Source organism: Salmo salar, chromosome ssa18 (genome assembly GCF_905237065.1).
Source record: "Salmo salar chromosome ssa18, Ssal_v3.1, whole genome shotgun sequence".
Lineage (NCBI taxonomy): Eukaryota > Metazoa > Chordata > Actinopteri > Salmoniformes > Salmonidae > Salmo > Salmo salar.
In genome coordinates, this window is record NC_059459.1 from 58,290,219 (window position 1) to 58,307,312 (window position 17,094).

General features: G+C 45.2%; 1 pseudogene; it reads right to left on the reverse strand.

The window, feature by feature from the left end:
• Positions 1–55: 55 nt before the first annotated feature.
• On the reverse strand, positions 56–1,625 carry LOC106577704 (elongator complex protein 5-like; annotated as a pseudogene).
• Positions 1,626–17,094: the final 15,469 nt, after the last annotated feature.

The window sequence follows — 17,094 nt, forward strand, 5'->3', positions numbered from 1 at the left end:
TGGCATTAACTGTAAGGGCTTAGGACACTGCTTTTCATGGATAGTAGCCTGTCCTCTAGAAATCAAGATCATCATCAGGGTCCTCCGGATCATAATCATCATTGGCATCAGGCTCATACAGGATCTGTCCTGAACTGAGGCCCAGGTGCAGAAGTGCTGACTTCCTGGAAGAAGACAAATGCGGAGTTCAATAAACACTTGAGGCAACTTATTCAGACAGCAGCAAGCAAGGACAGTAGCAAGACAGTTTGGGGAGAAAAGGCATGGATGGTGGAATCACAGTGGAAACAAATCTCACTTCTCTTTCCTGAAGTCGAATGGAAGCGGCAGTTTTTCTTTGGCCTCTCTCTGTATCGGACAGGCGGAGGTTAAAGGTCAGGTTGGCGGTTGGATCTGCCTGGGGCAAGACGAGAGAATCATACAACACAATTGGCTTATTCTTTCTCATTCTCATATAGTACATGTCAGGAATAATACAGGTGTGCTAGCTCAGATTTGTCTGTATTCATCCCTGTGTATCCAGGATGACTGAGTTTGCTCTGTATTGTAACTGTCAGGTCCTCATTGATGCTGAATGTCTCTTCCTGGTAACAGACACACAACACCATCTGCATAAAATGACTAAGACAGTTTAGCTCCCAGTCCTCTGGTCCCTGGAGCCCCGGTGATGACTGAAGTAGCCATGTGTCGTATCCTTCCCACAGTGCCTCGCTGATGCAGGTCGGAGTGCAGCAGGCCAACTACTCCTCTCACAGCGCTCCCTAATGACAAGGGAAGAAAGACAACTGAATTCTCACAACTTCACTGACTTCAAATGACAATTTTACAACATGGCATAAAATATATAAATATTGGCAACCCAGAACCAAAACTTGCGTGAATGCAGCAGACTAGAAAGACACGGATTATAAATACCATGACAAACCTTTCTTGAAAGCCTAAAGTCTCTGGCATATGACAGCAGGGTCATGATGCCTCAAAATCCATGAGAGAGAGTCAATGATGAGTGTCACTGCTTTGGCCTGAGGTGTTTGTTTGAGAAGAGTGCCTATGTCCTCTAGGGTGAACTGATGGACAGTAAATTGTGAGTTTCCAGTCCAGCTAAGAGGATCTGAGTAGGCATTGTGAAAGTGCAGCCTATTTTCAAAGTGGAAAAACATGCAGAAGTGGGCTAGTACTGTTGACTAATTTAAGGAGTTTCTGATTTGTTTCTAGTCACCTCTGTGCAGATGTTCTGTCCAATCCATCTTTGAGTTCATCTTCACTGTCCTCGAACCCCAATACATGGACTACCTCCTTCCTGAAACACAATATATTGGTATGATATTAATGCACAACACAAACTATATGAATAACGTTACAAGACAACACAATGAAAATACTCATGCCATGGAAAAGTGATGTACCGTTTATGTGCTGTATTTATGTAGCTTTTCAGGTGTCGACCAGAGTAATTCACATAATCGGTCAAAAGCAAATGTTAGCTAGTTAACTACTGCCAGTGGTTCTGAAAACATTGCTTTTAGTCAGCCAACTGTACCATACGGTGACCACAGACAAGTATATTTACCTTATGTCAAAATTAATCCTCCATCTTCTGTTCCTTGCAACACTTCCCACAACATACTGTATTTACAGGCTTAACAGCTTGCTGACGTTATAGCAAGGATGTTGGTTACCACGTGTGATACCTCTTCATCTGCCTTCTTCAAACATTGATGTTCCTCTACAAATCTGACAATTATCATGACTAGCTTTTGTCAGCTGGATATTAATCTCGGTTAACCAAACTAAAGTCTTGCGTTTACGAAAGATTACCTGGACATTAGATGGAACATGGAAGTTTGCGTTTAGGAGAATAATTAAGTTGTGCGAGTGCATTAAATGTACATTTCAACACAAGGCAATCAGCTCGGGTCGGGAAAAACTCCATGCCCCAGAAAGCATCTGGTTATTAGCCTGACGCCATTCTTTTTTTCCCCATGACATTATCAATGTAGCAAATGGAATTAAATTCTTTATGAAGTGATTGATTGATACAAGTGTGTCTCCCGGTCTATGTCCTATATAAATACGATTTCATGGATCAGGAGAGCAGTGAGCATTCTGTTATGCAGGTAGAATTACCAGCAGTTCAATGAAGTGATGTTGCAGTTCCGTGAACCCCATTCCTGTCATGTGGAACTTTGGCACGAACGCAGGTTGAGCTGGTTGACTGTTTGGAAAGCTGTGGCTAGTGATCAATCATTCATAAACAAACTACTCAGTGTTTCGGCACGGCTGTGCTGTGACTGGGTCAGAGATGGTAGGAGATAGTGATGGAGGAGCATAGTGGTACAAATAAAGGAGGGAGTAGGGGTTTGAAGGGGAGCGAGAGGTCAATGGAGGCAGAAAATGAAGTTTGAGGAGAGCAACATAGTTTCTAACACTAGCGCTATCCAGGCTGTATCACATCCGGCCGTGATTGGGAGTCCCATAGGGCGGCGCACAATTGGCCCAGCGTCGTCCAGGTTTGGCCGGGGAAGGCCGTTGTTGTAAATAAGAATTTGTTCTTAATTGACTTGCCTTGTTAAATAAAAAAAATAGAGGCAGTTCGGAGGTCGAAAGTGCCGATAAAGTGCAAGACACGCTGGGAGCATAAGTGATTCTGAAGTTTAGGAAGGAAAGGGGAGTTGGGGCGATGAGTCCGATAAGGTTGACGGCTGTGATAAATTAGTTGATCGGGGGAAGTTGTCAATGCTAAATTGTTAAGAGATGGGAACTTGTTGGTGTTCTGTAAGGACATGGCGCAGAGGGAAAAAGCACTCAGAGTGAAGGTGGTGTCGAGCAGCTGTGAACTGATCAAGCAGGGAAGCAGTGGATTAAAGGGGTGATAACAGGAGTTCCTGTGAGTGTTAGCACTAAAGAGGTAAGGGACAATTTGAAAGGAAGCGTTCTAGTGGATGTTCAAAGGTTGTAAGCAAGAAGGGGTGGAGTTAGGGTAGATAGAATATATGCGTTATTATGTGAGGGCGTATGTACTGAAGCCTTTAAGATGTTATAACTGCCAGAGGTTTGGGCATGTGGCAACAGCCTGTAAAAAGAAAAAGAGGTGTGCCATGTGTGGAGGGGAGCTTGAGTATGGTATGTGTGGGGATGGTGTACAACCAAAGTGCTGCAGCTGTCAAGGGGTACTCATAGTGTGGCATATAGTGGGTGTGAGGCTATGAAGCAGGCAGTGGAGGTGCAACAAGTGAGCGTGGAGAGAGGGGTGTCATATGCTGAGGCAGTGAGGGTGGTCCAGGTCCAGGGACATACAGGTTTAAAGGAGAGATGGGTAGGAGCATCTAGACTGGGGATTACCGGGCAGGTGGGAGACGATATGGTATACTGTACAGAGATAAGAGAAAGCTGGTGATGTTCATAGCAGCAGCTGTCAATAGCACTGCTAAAGTAGAGTCTAAAACAGTGAGGATTCAGCTAATAGTGAAAGCTGCTGGGAGACATGACAGGGTTGACATTGGAAGAAGTTCGAGATGACCTCAATCAGCTGAGGGTGGAGTCATGTATTACTGGGTCTTAGTTATTGTGGTAGTACTACAATGGAAGGCTGTTGGCTAATGGGCAGGAGTTCAAGCAGTTCATCGTAGATATGCCAGCCAAGCCTGATGTGATTTGTGTGCAAGAAACATGGCTCAAACAGAATGTGGAGTTTATCATACAGGGATATGTTGTGGTTCGTAGGGACAGCGATGTAGGGGGAGGGGGGATGTGCCACCTTCATAAAGCAAGGACTTCCCTACAGGATGCTAGGCAGAGGTATTGAACAGGAATATGTGGTGGTGGTGGTGGTGGTGGTGGAAGTGTGGTTGAGAGGAGGGGTGATAGTGGTAGTGAACTACTGTAAACCGTGTCAGATATTGGACCTGGAAGTGCTGGAGAGGGTGGAGGGCTAGGATAGAAGTAAGGTAATGGGGTGTGGGGATGATTTTAATTCCCACAACATGCTCTGGGGGGATGGATGGATGGAAATGGCCAAGTGATGGAAAATATGATAGAAATTAAAGATCTGGTGTGGCTGAATGATAGCAGAGGGACCAGGATTGATGTAGCCACAGGGAAAGAGTCTGCCTTGGACCTCACGCTGGTATCTAGTGCGATGGCAGGAATCTGTGAGTGAGAGGTATGGGAGGAGTCGACAGTAGGGAGTGATCTTTACCCCATGGTATGCACAGTAGGCTGGATGGAGGCTGTGTTGTCAGTGGACGGAGTAGGCAGGTGGGTGTTTAGAAGAGCAAAGTGGGATCCGTTTCAGGAGCTGAGTGAGCAGGTGATGGCTCGGGTGGATATGGGAGGGGTTGTGGATAATATGAATAACTGGGTAAGAGCAGCGTTAGTGGGGGCAGCTACTGAGGCTATACCTACGAGTTCAGGGAGGAGGAGGAAAGCAGTCCCATGGTGGACGGAGGAGTGTGAGGAGTAGGAACAGGGCATTTAGAGTACTGAAAAGGACGCATACCTTCCAACATCTGATTCAGTATAAGCAGGCCCAGACCCTGATGAGGAGAACTATCCGTCAGACAAAGAGGTCATGTTGGCGTCGGTTCTCTGACACCATTGGAAGGGCGACACCTGTATGGGGGATGATTAAGAGGATGAGCAGGGTCAGAAGGGAGTGGGATTATCCAGTGTTGACGAGTGGGAAGGATGTGGCAGTAACAGATGAGAAGGCAGAGATGATGGCCAAAGTGTTTGTCCAAGTGCGTAGCTCGGCAAATTTGTCAGAGGAGGGGGAGAGAGAGAACGAGAGAGGGGCATCCTGGAGTGCTGGATTGGAGGGAGGATGTACAGTTGAAGTCGGAAATTTACATACACTTAGGTTGGAGTCATTAAAACTTGTTTTTCAACCACTCCACACATTTCTTGTTAGCAAACTATAGTTTTGGCAAGTCGGTTAGGACATCTACTTTGTGCATGACACAAGTCATTTTTCAAACAATTGTTTACAGACTGATTATTTCACTTATAATTCACTGAATCACAATTCCAGTGGGTCAGAAGTTTACATACACTAAGTTGACTGTGCCTTTAAACAGAAGCTTCTGATAGGCTAATTGACATCATTTGAGTCAATTGGAGGTGTACCTGTGAATGCATTTCAAGGCCTACCGTCAAACTCAGTGCCTCTTTGCTTGACATCATTGGAAAATGAAAAGAAATCAGCCAAAATTGTAGACCTCGACAAGTCTGGTTCATCCTTGGGAGCAATTTCCAAACGCCTGAAGGTACCACGTTCATCTGTACAAACAATAGTACGCAAGTATAAACACCATGGGACCACGCAGCCATCATACCGCTCAGGAAGGAGACGCGTTCTGTCTCTTAGAGATGAACGTACTTTGGTGCGAAAAGTGCAAATCAATCCCAGAACAACAGCAAAAGACCTTGTGAAGATGCTGGAGGAAACGGGTACAAAAGTATCTATATCCACAGTAAAACGAGTCCTATATCGACATAATCTGAAAGGCCGCTCAGCAAGGAAGAAGCTACTGCTCCAAAACTGCCATAAAAAAGCTAGACTACGGTTTGCAACTGCACATGGGGACAAAGATCATACTTTTTGGAGAAATGTCCTCTGGTCTGATGAAACAAAAATAGAACTGTTTGACCATAATGACCATCGATATGTTTGGAGGAAAAAGGGGGAGGCTTGCAAGCCGAAGAACACCATCCCAACCATGAAGCATGGGGGTGGCAGCATTATGTTGTGTGGGTGCTTTGCTGCAGGAGGGACTGGTGCACTTCACAAAATAGATGGCATCATGAGGGAGGAAAAGTATGTGGATATATTGAAGCAACATCTCAAGACATCAGTCAGGAAGTTAAAGCTTGGTCGCAAATGGGTCTTCCAAATGGACAATGACCCCAAGCATACCTCCAAAGTTGTGGCAAAATGGCTTAAGGGCAACAAAGTGAATGTATTGGAGTGGCCATCACAAAGCCCTGACCTCAATCCTATAGAACATTTGTGGGCAGAACTGAAAAAGCGTGTGTGAGCAAGGAGGCCTACAAACCTGACTCAGTTACACCAGCTCTGTCAGGAGGAATGGGCCAAAATTCACCCAACTTAATGTGGGAAGCTTGTGGAAGGCTACCTGAAACATTTGACTCAAGTTAAACAATTTAAAGGCAATGCTACCAAATACTAATTGAGTGTATGTAAACTTCTGACCCGCTGGGAATGTGATGAAAGAAATAAAAGCTGAAATAAATCATTATCTCTACTATTATTCTGACATTTCACATTCTTAAAATAAAGTGGTGATCCTAACTGACCTAAAACAGGGAATTTCTACTAGGATTAAATGTCAGGAATGGTGAAAAACTGAGTTTAAATGCATTTGGCTAAGGTGTATGTAAAGTTCTGACTTCACCTGTATATCCTTATGAACTGCTGTTTAATAAAATGGGATGTCTTTGTTTCAATGTCCACTTGCTTACCACTTAGAATGCATTGACAACACATTACTTAATCCTAAATAGTAAACTAGTATGTACATTGGAATGTAACCATGTGATTGGGAGGAGTAAATAAACAGTTCAATGAATAAGTGGTGAAGTTGTCACCAAGAGCGGTCATCCATGGAACAAAGCTTTAGCCTTCATTTTACTTATTGGTGTGTCTCGATGAATAACATGGGTGTGGCCCTCAACGGGGTGGGGTTGTATGGTGTATGTAAACTGCCGACTTCAACTGTAAATAATGCGTTGAATGCACCATTTACCATGGCAGAGCTGAAAAGGGCAATAGGTAAGGCTGGGTTAACCCAGACCCAGTGCTCTGCTTAGAAGCCAGGAAAGCTCAGGTAAACAAGGAGACTGTTGTAGCTGTCCTTTTTGATGTGGCGAAGGCATGTGATATGATGTGGAAAGAGGGATTGTTAATTAAGTTTGGTATTATGGGGGTAGGAGGAAGAACGAACAACTGGATAAAGGATTTCCTGTTTGGAAGGTCTATCCAGGTGATGGTAGGAGTCACTATCAGGCAGCTACCTGGTAGATAACGATACACCACAGGGGAGCGTAATTAGTTGTTCTCAATAATGATCAATGATGTTTACGCTCAGGTACAGCCGGATATTGGGAGGTCGTTATTTGCAGATGATGGGGCCTTATGGAAGAGGGAATGAAATGTGCCATACATAGTCAGGAAGGTACAGGAAGCAAGTGATGAGGTAGAGCGGTGGGCATTAATGTGGGGATTCAGGTTCTCTGTAGAGAACTCAGTGTTCTTTTACAGGAGGAAGGTGGGAGATGAGGTATGCTTGAGGTTATATGGGAGAAACTTGGAGAGGGTGTGGTCCTTCAGGTTCCTTGGGGTATACTTTGACACTAGACTGACCTGGGCAGAACACATTGAGAGAGTTTACTTTTTATTTTTATTTAACCAGGTAAGCTAGTTGAGAGCAAGTTCTCATTTACAACTGCGACCTGGCCAAGATAAAGCAAAGCAGTGCGACACAAACAACAACAGAGTTACACATGGAATAAACAAGCGTACAGTCAACAACACAATATAAAAAAAGAAAGTCTATATACAGTGTGTGCAAATGGCGTGAGGAGGTAGGCAATAAATAGGCCATAGTAGCGAAGTAATTACAATTTAGCAGATTAAGACTGGAGTGATAAATGACCAGATGATGATGTGCAAGTAGAGATACTGGTGTGCAAAAGAGCAGAAAAGTAAATAAAAACAATATGGGGATGAGGTAGGTAGATTGGGTGGGCTATTTACAGATGGACTATGTACAGCTGCAGCGATCGGTTAGCTGCTCAGATAGCTGATGTTTAAAGTTAGTGAAGGAAAGTCTCCAGCTTCAGCGATTTTTGCAATTCGTTCCAGTCACTGGCAGCACGGAACTGAAAGGAAAGGCGGCCAAAGGAGGCGTTGGCTTTGGGGATGACCAGTGAGCTATACCTGCTGGAGCGCGTGCTACGTGTGGGTGTTTTTATGGTGACCAGTGAGCTGAGATAAGGTGGAGCTTTACCTAGCATAGACTTATAAATGACCTGGAGCCAGTGGGTCTGGCGACGAATATGTAGCGAGGGCCAACCGACTAGAGCATACATGTCACAGTGGTGGGTGGTATAAGGGGCTTTGGTAACAAAACGGATGGCACTGTGATAGACTGCATCCAGTTTGCTGAGTAGAGTATTGGAAGCTATTTTGTAGATGACATCACCGAAGTCGAGGATCGGTAGGATAGTCAGTTTTACTAGGGTAAGTTTGGTGGTGTGAGTGAAGGAGGCTTTGTTGCGAAATAGAAAGCCGATTCTAGATTTGATTTGGGATTGGAGATGTTTAATATGAGTCTTGAAGGAGAGTTTACAGTCTAGCCAGACACCTAGGTATTTGTAGTTGTCCACATATTCTAGGTCAAAACTGTCCAGGGTCGTGATGCTAGTCGGGCGGGCGAGTGTGGGCAGCGAACGGTTGAAAAGCATGCATTTGGTTTTACTAGCGTTTAAGAGCAGTTGGAGGCCACAGAAGGAGTGTTGTATGGCATTGAAGCTCGTTTGGAGGTTTGTTAGCACAGTGTCCAAAGAAGTGCCAGATGTATACAGAATGGTGTCGTCTGCGTAGAGGTGGATCAGATAATCACCTGCAGCAAGAGCGACATCATTGATATATACAGAGAAAAGAGTCGGCCCGAGAATTGAACCCTGTGGTACCCCCATAGAGACTGCCAGAGGTCCAGACAATAGGCCCTCCGATTTGACACACTGAACTCTATCTGCGAAGTAGTTGGTGAACCAGGCAAGGCAGTCATTTGAGAAACCAATGCTATTGAGTCTGCCGATAAGAATATAGTGATTGACAGAGTCGAAAGCCTTGGCCAGGTCGATGAAGATGGCTGCACAGTACTGTCTTTTATCGATGGCGGTTATGATATCGTTTAGTACCTTGAGCGTGGCTGAGGTGCACCCATGACCAGCTCGGAAAGCTGTTGGCCGGGGTTGGGGTAGCCAGGAGGAAAGCATGGCCAGCCGTAGAGAAATGCTTTTTGAAATTTTAGATTATCATGGATTTATCGGTGGTGACCGTGTTACCTAGCCTCAGTACTGTGGGCAGCTGGGAGGAGGTGCTCTTGTTCTCCATGGACTTTACAGTGTCCCAAAACTTTTTGGAGTTAGAGCTACAGGATGCAAATTTCTGATGGAAAAAGCTAGCCTTTGCTTTCCTGACTGACTGCGTGTATTGGTTCCTGACTTCCCTGAACAGTTGCATATCGCGGGGACTATTCGATGCTATTTCAGTCCGCCACAGGATGTTTTTGTGCTGGTCAAGGGCAGTCAGGTCTGGAGTGAACCAAGGGCTTTATCTGTTCTTAGTTCTACATTTTTTGAAAGGGTGAGGAAATTACTTTTAAAGAACGACCCGGCATCCTCGACTGACGGGATGAGGTCAATATCCTGTCAGGATACCCGGGCCAGGTCGATTAGAAAGGCCTGCTCGCAGAAGTGTTTTAGGGAGCATTTGACAGTGTTGAGGGGTGGTCGTTTGACCGCGGAGCCATAGCGGATGCAGGCAATGAGGCAGTGATCGCTGAGATCCTGATTGAAAAAAGCAGAGGTGTATTTGGAGGGCAAGTTGGTCAGGATAATATCTATGAGGGTGCCCATGTTTACGGATTTAGGGTTGTACCTGGTGGGTTCCTTGATGATTTGTGTGAGATTGAGGGCATCTATCTTAGATTGTAGGACTGCCGGGGTGTTAAGCATATCCCAGTTTCGGTCACCTAACAGAACGAACTCTGAAGATAGATGAGGGGCAATCAATTCACATATGGTGTCCAGGGCACAACTGGGAGCTGAGGGGGGTCTATAACAGGCGGCAAGAGTGGTGGTAAAGTGTAAGAAGGTGCTAAATGTGATGCGCTATCTGACGGGGAAGGAGTGGGGGGGCTGTGTGTTCCTCATTGAGGACCATGTATGTTGCATTGATCTGATCTGTAAGAGACTATGGCAGTATAGCGTATGTTCGGCAGCCCGGACATCGTTGGAAGGCTAGATGTCATACAGGGGCAAGGACTCAGAATATGTAGTGGGGCGTTTCGGACGTCCCCAGTGGCTGCAATACTGGTGGAGATGGGGGACATGCCATTGCAGATTAGGAGACAGCAGCTGGGAATTAATTATTACAGGGGACATGGGGTGTCTCATCCTGCAAAAGGGATTTTACAGGCATGCTGGGAACATGAGCGAAGACAGAACACGAGCTTGGGTTGGGTTGGTAATGGGTGGGTAATATCCAGGCGAAGGAGATGGGACTGTTACCGGAAAGGAGTTTAGTCCAAAGGTAGCTATTCCTGTAAATCCACCATGGCTACTCCTGGAGTCGCCTCTTTGACAAGTAAATTAGAGTGTCTAGTTTGAGAAACAGACGCCTCACAAGTCCTCAACTGGGAGCTTCATTAAATAGTACCCGCAAAAACCAGTCTCAACGTCAACAGCGAAGAGGACATTTCTAAGTGACCCCAAACTTTTGAACGGTAGTGCACATTTACATTAAGTGGTTTGTAAATTAATACTGCACAAAAAGTGTTTTTTTCCAGGTTATTTGATCAAGAATTCATCTTGCAGGATTCAATGGTTGGAATTGTAAGAGTTGTTGCCTTGTCCCTTTCTCTGTGATTGTGTTTCTGGAATCCTGAAAGAACCAAACCTTGTCCACAAACATTTACATCAAAAGGTGCAGCGTTATGTGCAACTCCATTTTTTGCCAAAGCAGAGATGCTGAAAAAATGTGTTTGCCTAAGCTACAGACGTCTATTTTGGTCCGCTAATACTAGTAAAGGCCCAGTGCACTATTGTGAAGAGAATTTTTTAAAATCCAAATATATATGTATATATGTATGTAGGGGTGCTGAGGGTGCTGCAGCATCCCCTGGAAAATCTGAATTAAATATATATATAATATATATACAGTGAGGGAAAAAAGTATTTGATCCCCTGCTGATTTTGTACATTTGTCCACTGACAAAGAAATGATCAGTCTATAATTTTAATGGTAGGTTTATTTGAACAGTGAGAGACAGAATAACAACAAAAAAATCTATAGAAACGCATGTCAAAAATGTTATAAATTGATTTGCATTTTAATGAGGGAAATAAGTCTTTGACCCCCTCTCAATCAGAAAGATTTCTGGCTCCCAGTTGTCTTTTATACAGCTAACGAGCTGAGATTAGGAGCACACTCTTAAAGGGAGTGCTCCTAATCTCAGTTTGTTACCTGTATAAAAGACACCTGTCCACAGAAGCAATCAATCAATCAGATTCCAAACTCTCCACCATGGCCAAGACCAAAGAGCTCTCCAAGGATGTCAGGGACAAGATTGTAGACCTACACAAGGCTGGAATGGGCTACAAGACCATCGCCAAGCAGCTTGGTGAGAAGGTGACAACAGTTGGTGCGATTATTCGCAAATGGAAGAAACACAAAGAACTGTCAATCTCTCTTGGCCTGGGGCTCCATGCAAGATCTCACCTTGTGGAGTTGCAATGATCATGAGAACGGTGAGGAATCAGCCCAGAACTACACGGGAGGATCTTGTCAATGATCTCAAGGCAGCTGGGACCATAGTCACCAAGAAAACAATTGGTAACACACTACGCCGTGAAGGACTGAAATCCTGCAGCGCCCGCAAGGTCCCCCTGCTCAAGAAAGCACATATACATGCGCGTCTGAAGTTTGCCAATGAACATCTGAATGATTCATAGGACAACTGGGTGAAAGGGTTGTGGTCAGATGAGACCAAAATGGAGCTCTTTGGCATCAACTCAACTCGCTGTGTTTGGAGGAGTAGGAATGCTGCCTATGACCCCAAGAACACCATCCCCACCGTCAAACATGGAGGTGGAAACATTATGCTTTGGGGGTGTTTTTCTGCTAAGGGGACAGGACAACTTCACCGCATCAAAGAGATGATGGACGGGGCCATGTACTCTCAAATCTTGGGTGAGAACCTCCTTCCCTCAGCAAGGACATTGAAAATGGGTCGTGGATGGTATTCCAGCATGACAATGACCCAAAACACATGGCCAAGGCAACAAAGGACTGGCTCAAGAAGAAGCACATTAAGGTCCTGGAGTGGCCTAGCCAGTCTCCAGAACTTAATCCCATAGAAAATCTGTGGAGGGAGCTGAAGGTTCAAGTTGCCAAACGTCAGCCTTTTCTGTCTCTCACTGTTCTAATAAACCTACCATTAAAATGATAGACTGATCATTTATTTGTCTGTGGGCAAACGTACAAAATCAGCAGAGGATCAAATACTTTTCCCCTCAATGTATATTTTTCTTTTCTTTTTTTCTTCTGATTTTTCAGGGGATGCTGCAACACCCTCAGCACCCCTACTTCCCGCAGCTATGCGTATACCCAAATACTTCTCCTCAGCTGCCAGCACAACAAGATTCCCCCTCACAGCCTCAACCAAAGGAGCACATTGTGCCAGCAATGCGCCTTGTTCCATAGCAGAAAGCCTCCACACCCAGACCCAAGTAGACACTCATATCCTTCTTGACAGGTCATTGTGCTACACTGCAATGTGCATGCATGTAGACCAAGTGTAATCTGCTGTGCTCCTTCTTTCTGCCAGTGACCCCCCCCCTGATGTTCAATTAAAACTCACCAGCTGATTGCCGTGTACACTGGTCAGATTGACCAGCAGATTACCTTTGCCTGTTAGAGGAGGAGGTGGCGAGAGAAGTGCAAGAGAATGTAGAAGTTGTGGACTCAGAGGTCCCACCTGCACTTTTCAGGCAGCAGACCAATGGAAGCCTCCCCAGCAGATGTGGCCTGAGGGACAGACATTGTCCTCTGTCTGGAGGCAGCCTCACAGAAGGGGCAGGTGGTGCACAGTGGCCAGGCTAGCTATGGATCCCAACAGCCAGGTGAGCGGGCAGGAATACACCGCCTCTCATGAGCGGGTGCCTGCAGCCGGGTGAGCCCAGCGTCCACTCACCCACTCAACAGCATTGCAAACGAGGCAAGAATGATGTGTGTAATTTGGATGACTTCGCAGAGGAACCTGCTCCTCGTGGGGGTGTGCATCCTACCTCCACCCCCCCAGAAGGGCAATGTTACAAGGAAAATGTGGAGTGATAAGGAATCTTTATCTGACTCTCCTAATATGCCTTTGAAGATAGCATCAGCACTGGAAAGAAGAGGATGTGGATGCCCAAGGAGTGGGTGGAAGCAGGGGTTTCCCACTATGGTGAGGGCAACTGGGGAAAAATCAGGTCGTTTTACCCCTTTGCTCAATGCTCTTCCGTCCACATAAAGGACAAATGGAGGACCATGAAGAAGTAAAAATTGGTGTGAGTTGTGGAGAAGGGCCTATTGCTTAGAACTAAAAGCAGGAAGGAAGGAGGATTCTATCCAGTTCTATCAAGTTCAGTTCAGATTATCCCTGGAAGAGGCGTAATGAAGGTTCTCATTAAAATGATTCAGTGAGTGTCATTGTTAACTTAAGTACAGTACATGTTCAAAATATGTCAAAAGTTTAGAATTATCTATCAAGTTCAGATGGGTGGGGGTGGGGGCACATTTCATGAATATTTATGAGCCTCGACATAGAACCCGTCAGGTGATTGGTTGAGCCTTCTTGAGTGTGTGACGTGAGCCCTTACCGAAACACAAAATGGCGGACAATTTCTCTCACCTCGGACCTGAAACAAGTATTAACCAACAACTTCAATGACAGTTACCATAATATTGACATTTTTTCATATTTGCAGTTTTCTCATAAAACAGCTCAGCTAGCTAGCAAAATGTTAATCGCGACGCTAGCTAGTAAACGTTAGCTAAACTCGGGAGCTTATTGGGACATACGCTTCAGGAGTCAGCGGGTTAGATATGATTCTACCATGGGCACTAGTACTGGCTACTAGTTAATTTTCAGATAAATATGTTCAACTCATAGTTAGTTTATCCAGTGACCATTGTTTTTGAGGCAAGAAAGGCATTTTACTGTACTTGTGAACATGACATTAAAACTTTAAACTATAGAGATAGTTACTGACTGAAATGTATCTGGCTAGCTAGCATGCTGGTTCATACTGGCCATGCAGTAGCCAACTAGTTTATCCACTGACCGCTGCATTTAGGAGGATAGCGATATAATTACTGAGCAACACATACCAGAACATTTGTGGAAGGGTAAAAAGAACAATTAGTGGGCTCGTTTTTTGAATGATTGGACAGTGGAACTAAAATAGATGGTAGCTTGCTGGTGAGGCTTTAATTTATTTCCCAATTAATTTGGTGATCAAGCTGAAGCTGGGTTTCCAAATTTGTTTGGTCAGTGCTAGCGCTGCGTTCAAGACAACTGAGAACTCTGAAAAAAACGAGGTCAAATGATGACGTAAGTGATCTTCAGGTCGGAGCTCTAGAAAGATGCTTGAGTTTCAGGCTTGGAATTCCGAGTTGTATGACCGTTCAAAATGATTTTTCCCAGTCAGAGCAACATTTTCTCAGAGTTCCCAGTTGTCTTGAACGCACTGATGTCGGAAGTCAGAGATATCCGAGTTCCCAGTTGTTTTGAACGCGGTATGACAGCACACACAGCATCTGTGTGACGTCACGCACCCAAAAAGGCTTAACCAATCACCCGACATGTCGAGACTCATGAATAATCATAAAATTGACATTGCTTATGCCTGGCTCTGCTAGCTGAAGGTTGGAGAAGCGGAAATGTTGATTGAATCTGAAAGTGCAGCAAGTGAAGTTTGTGAAAGTGAATGGAAAACAGTGAAATCAAAAAATTTAACGAAACAAGCAAAAGTTGTAGTGGATTAAAAGGGTCGGTCCAATAATGCATTTCTTCTTGGACTGCTTTCTTTTTCTTTTTTTGTAACGGGTCGTCAAATGACCTATGGGAACTCCCCTTCATGCGATGTGATTGAGATGCTTAATATCAAAGAGGTTTACAGTCACACACCCTTAATGTACCCATGTGACCTGTCACTATAAAAGGCGGTGTGGCATGACATACTGTCATTTCTTCACTCTCACGTTTGTGTTTTTCATTACGAGATTGCTATTAATCCCCTTTGGATTACTTTCTTACTGTTACGATTCTTCAATGACTCGAGGAGGTGCTGCGAGAAGTACATTTTATCTAATCTAATCCGCCTCTCTCTAGTTATTGTGCCTGCCCATACGAGCTAACTTTTATTGCTTTTTGTTGGGCATTTATCATCCTTGTGTTAGCTAACTAGATAGCTTCGGGTCTATTCCTTTACCTCAGAAGTTAGCACGTAGCTAGCTAGCTAAATTAGCCATACATAGCTTGTTGTAGCTGTTGTTGGCACTTGTTGACCTGCAGTGTCATGCCAGTTCCCGCTTGACTGCCACACCAGCCCATAGATCCAGTATTACCAATCCCTCGCTTGGAGTTTTTCTGTGATCACAGAGCTCAGCAGTACTGGAGGCTACCGGTTCTCTCTTGACCAAGTCCACCAACGCTCAGACTGACAGTTCACTCTTGGGTGTTTCGAGCTCGGACCTTGATACATATTTAGACGGGGGTCTCAACCCTGAAGCACTACGGATCGTAGCCAAAGCTAACTATAACATACTCTCGAAGCATCCAAAGCAGATACCGAGGCAATCGAAGCATACACCGAGACACATCGAGACAAAAAGCTATTTTTTGTTACCTTTTTCTTGGAATACACTTCTCTTGTGTGAAAATCCGTTCTTTGCATAATGGTTCAGTGCTGTACACAGGATGTCATTCCACCCATGTCAAGTGTGAAAAACAACACCCAGCCTCGGATGATCACACATTTTGGGTAACAGGGTAGCAGCACTTGCATATACTCTTAGAAATTCAAACCAAGAGCATTGAAATCTTGACTTGCGCACTTTGGGGGCAGAGCTGTGAGGCAGACACATTCTTATCAGATGTGTCTGTCTCACAGATCAATGATCATTCTAAACGCTCCAGGTCTAATGACGGGTCTCACTCCACTCGTGATCCACTGGCCAAAAAATACCATCGCTGATCCTCGCCTGGTAAAAATTTTTGACGCACTGAGGCGCGCAAGGATATTAAGTCACTGGACAGTCGTATGGAAACCATTGAGTCTGCCCTCGAGCACATCCTGGCCAGGCTTCCCCTGCCAGTACCAAATCCAACCCCTACCTCTGAACGGCGCGTGGTTGTTGAATCAGATGACACTGACGTACTGTCCACAAGAGCCTCCCACTCTTATGACACATGAGCACTCTGATGATGATTATGATGCTGTGTACCACAGCTCTAGCATCATCCAGTCCCAGTGATGGTCGACCAGAAAATATCCTTGTCTGAAATCTTTGAGAGGGCAAGCAGAAACCTCAATGTGGAGAATGCTTCTCCTTCCATGGCATCCACATCCAAGTTTGATGAATTCAGTTCTTCAAAGACTGAGTGCGTGAGCTCCAATGCACTAGCAGGGGAGATACTCCTTTGGGCAAAGAGACACCTTTCAACCCTCAGAGCAAAACACCTGCAGGGGTGTAGAATCAGGCAGCAGACTTTCTCTCCAGAGGAGGCCCTCTTCCTTGAGGCTGGAGGATACATTCCACAGTAGTGGAGAGGATCTGGGCACGATTCAGAACGCCGATCTGTTCGCATCGCAAGACTCAACCTATTGTCCTATGTGTATCTCCATAAAGGCACCAGCAGGCCCAATCGGGGTTGTGCTGTATGTGTTTCTACCAATTCCCTTGCTCCCTCAGGTCTTGAGGAAGATCAGTCTTGAGAGTGCGCCAGTTCTACTTGTTGCTCCACATTGACCACAGCATCACTGGTTTTCAGACCTTGTACAACTGACAACCTCTCAACCATAGGAAATCCCTATTCGAGCGGACCTCCTCTCACAAGTGAACGGCAAGCTTTGGCACCCCAAACCCAGCATACTGAAGTTGTGAGTGTGGCCCCTGAATGTGACCGCCTTATAGCTTCAGGGTTGCCGTCCTTGGTAATTTGATACAATTCAGGCAGCCAGGGCATCCTCTATGTGAACGCTGTAGTCCTACTGTCTTCACTTGAGCTACAGTATGTGAGC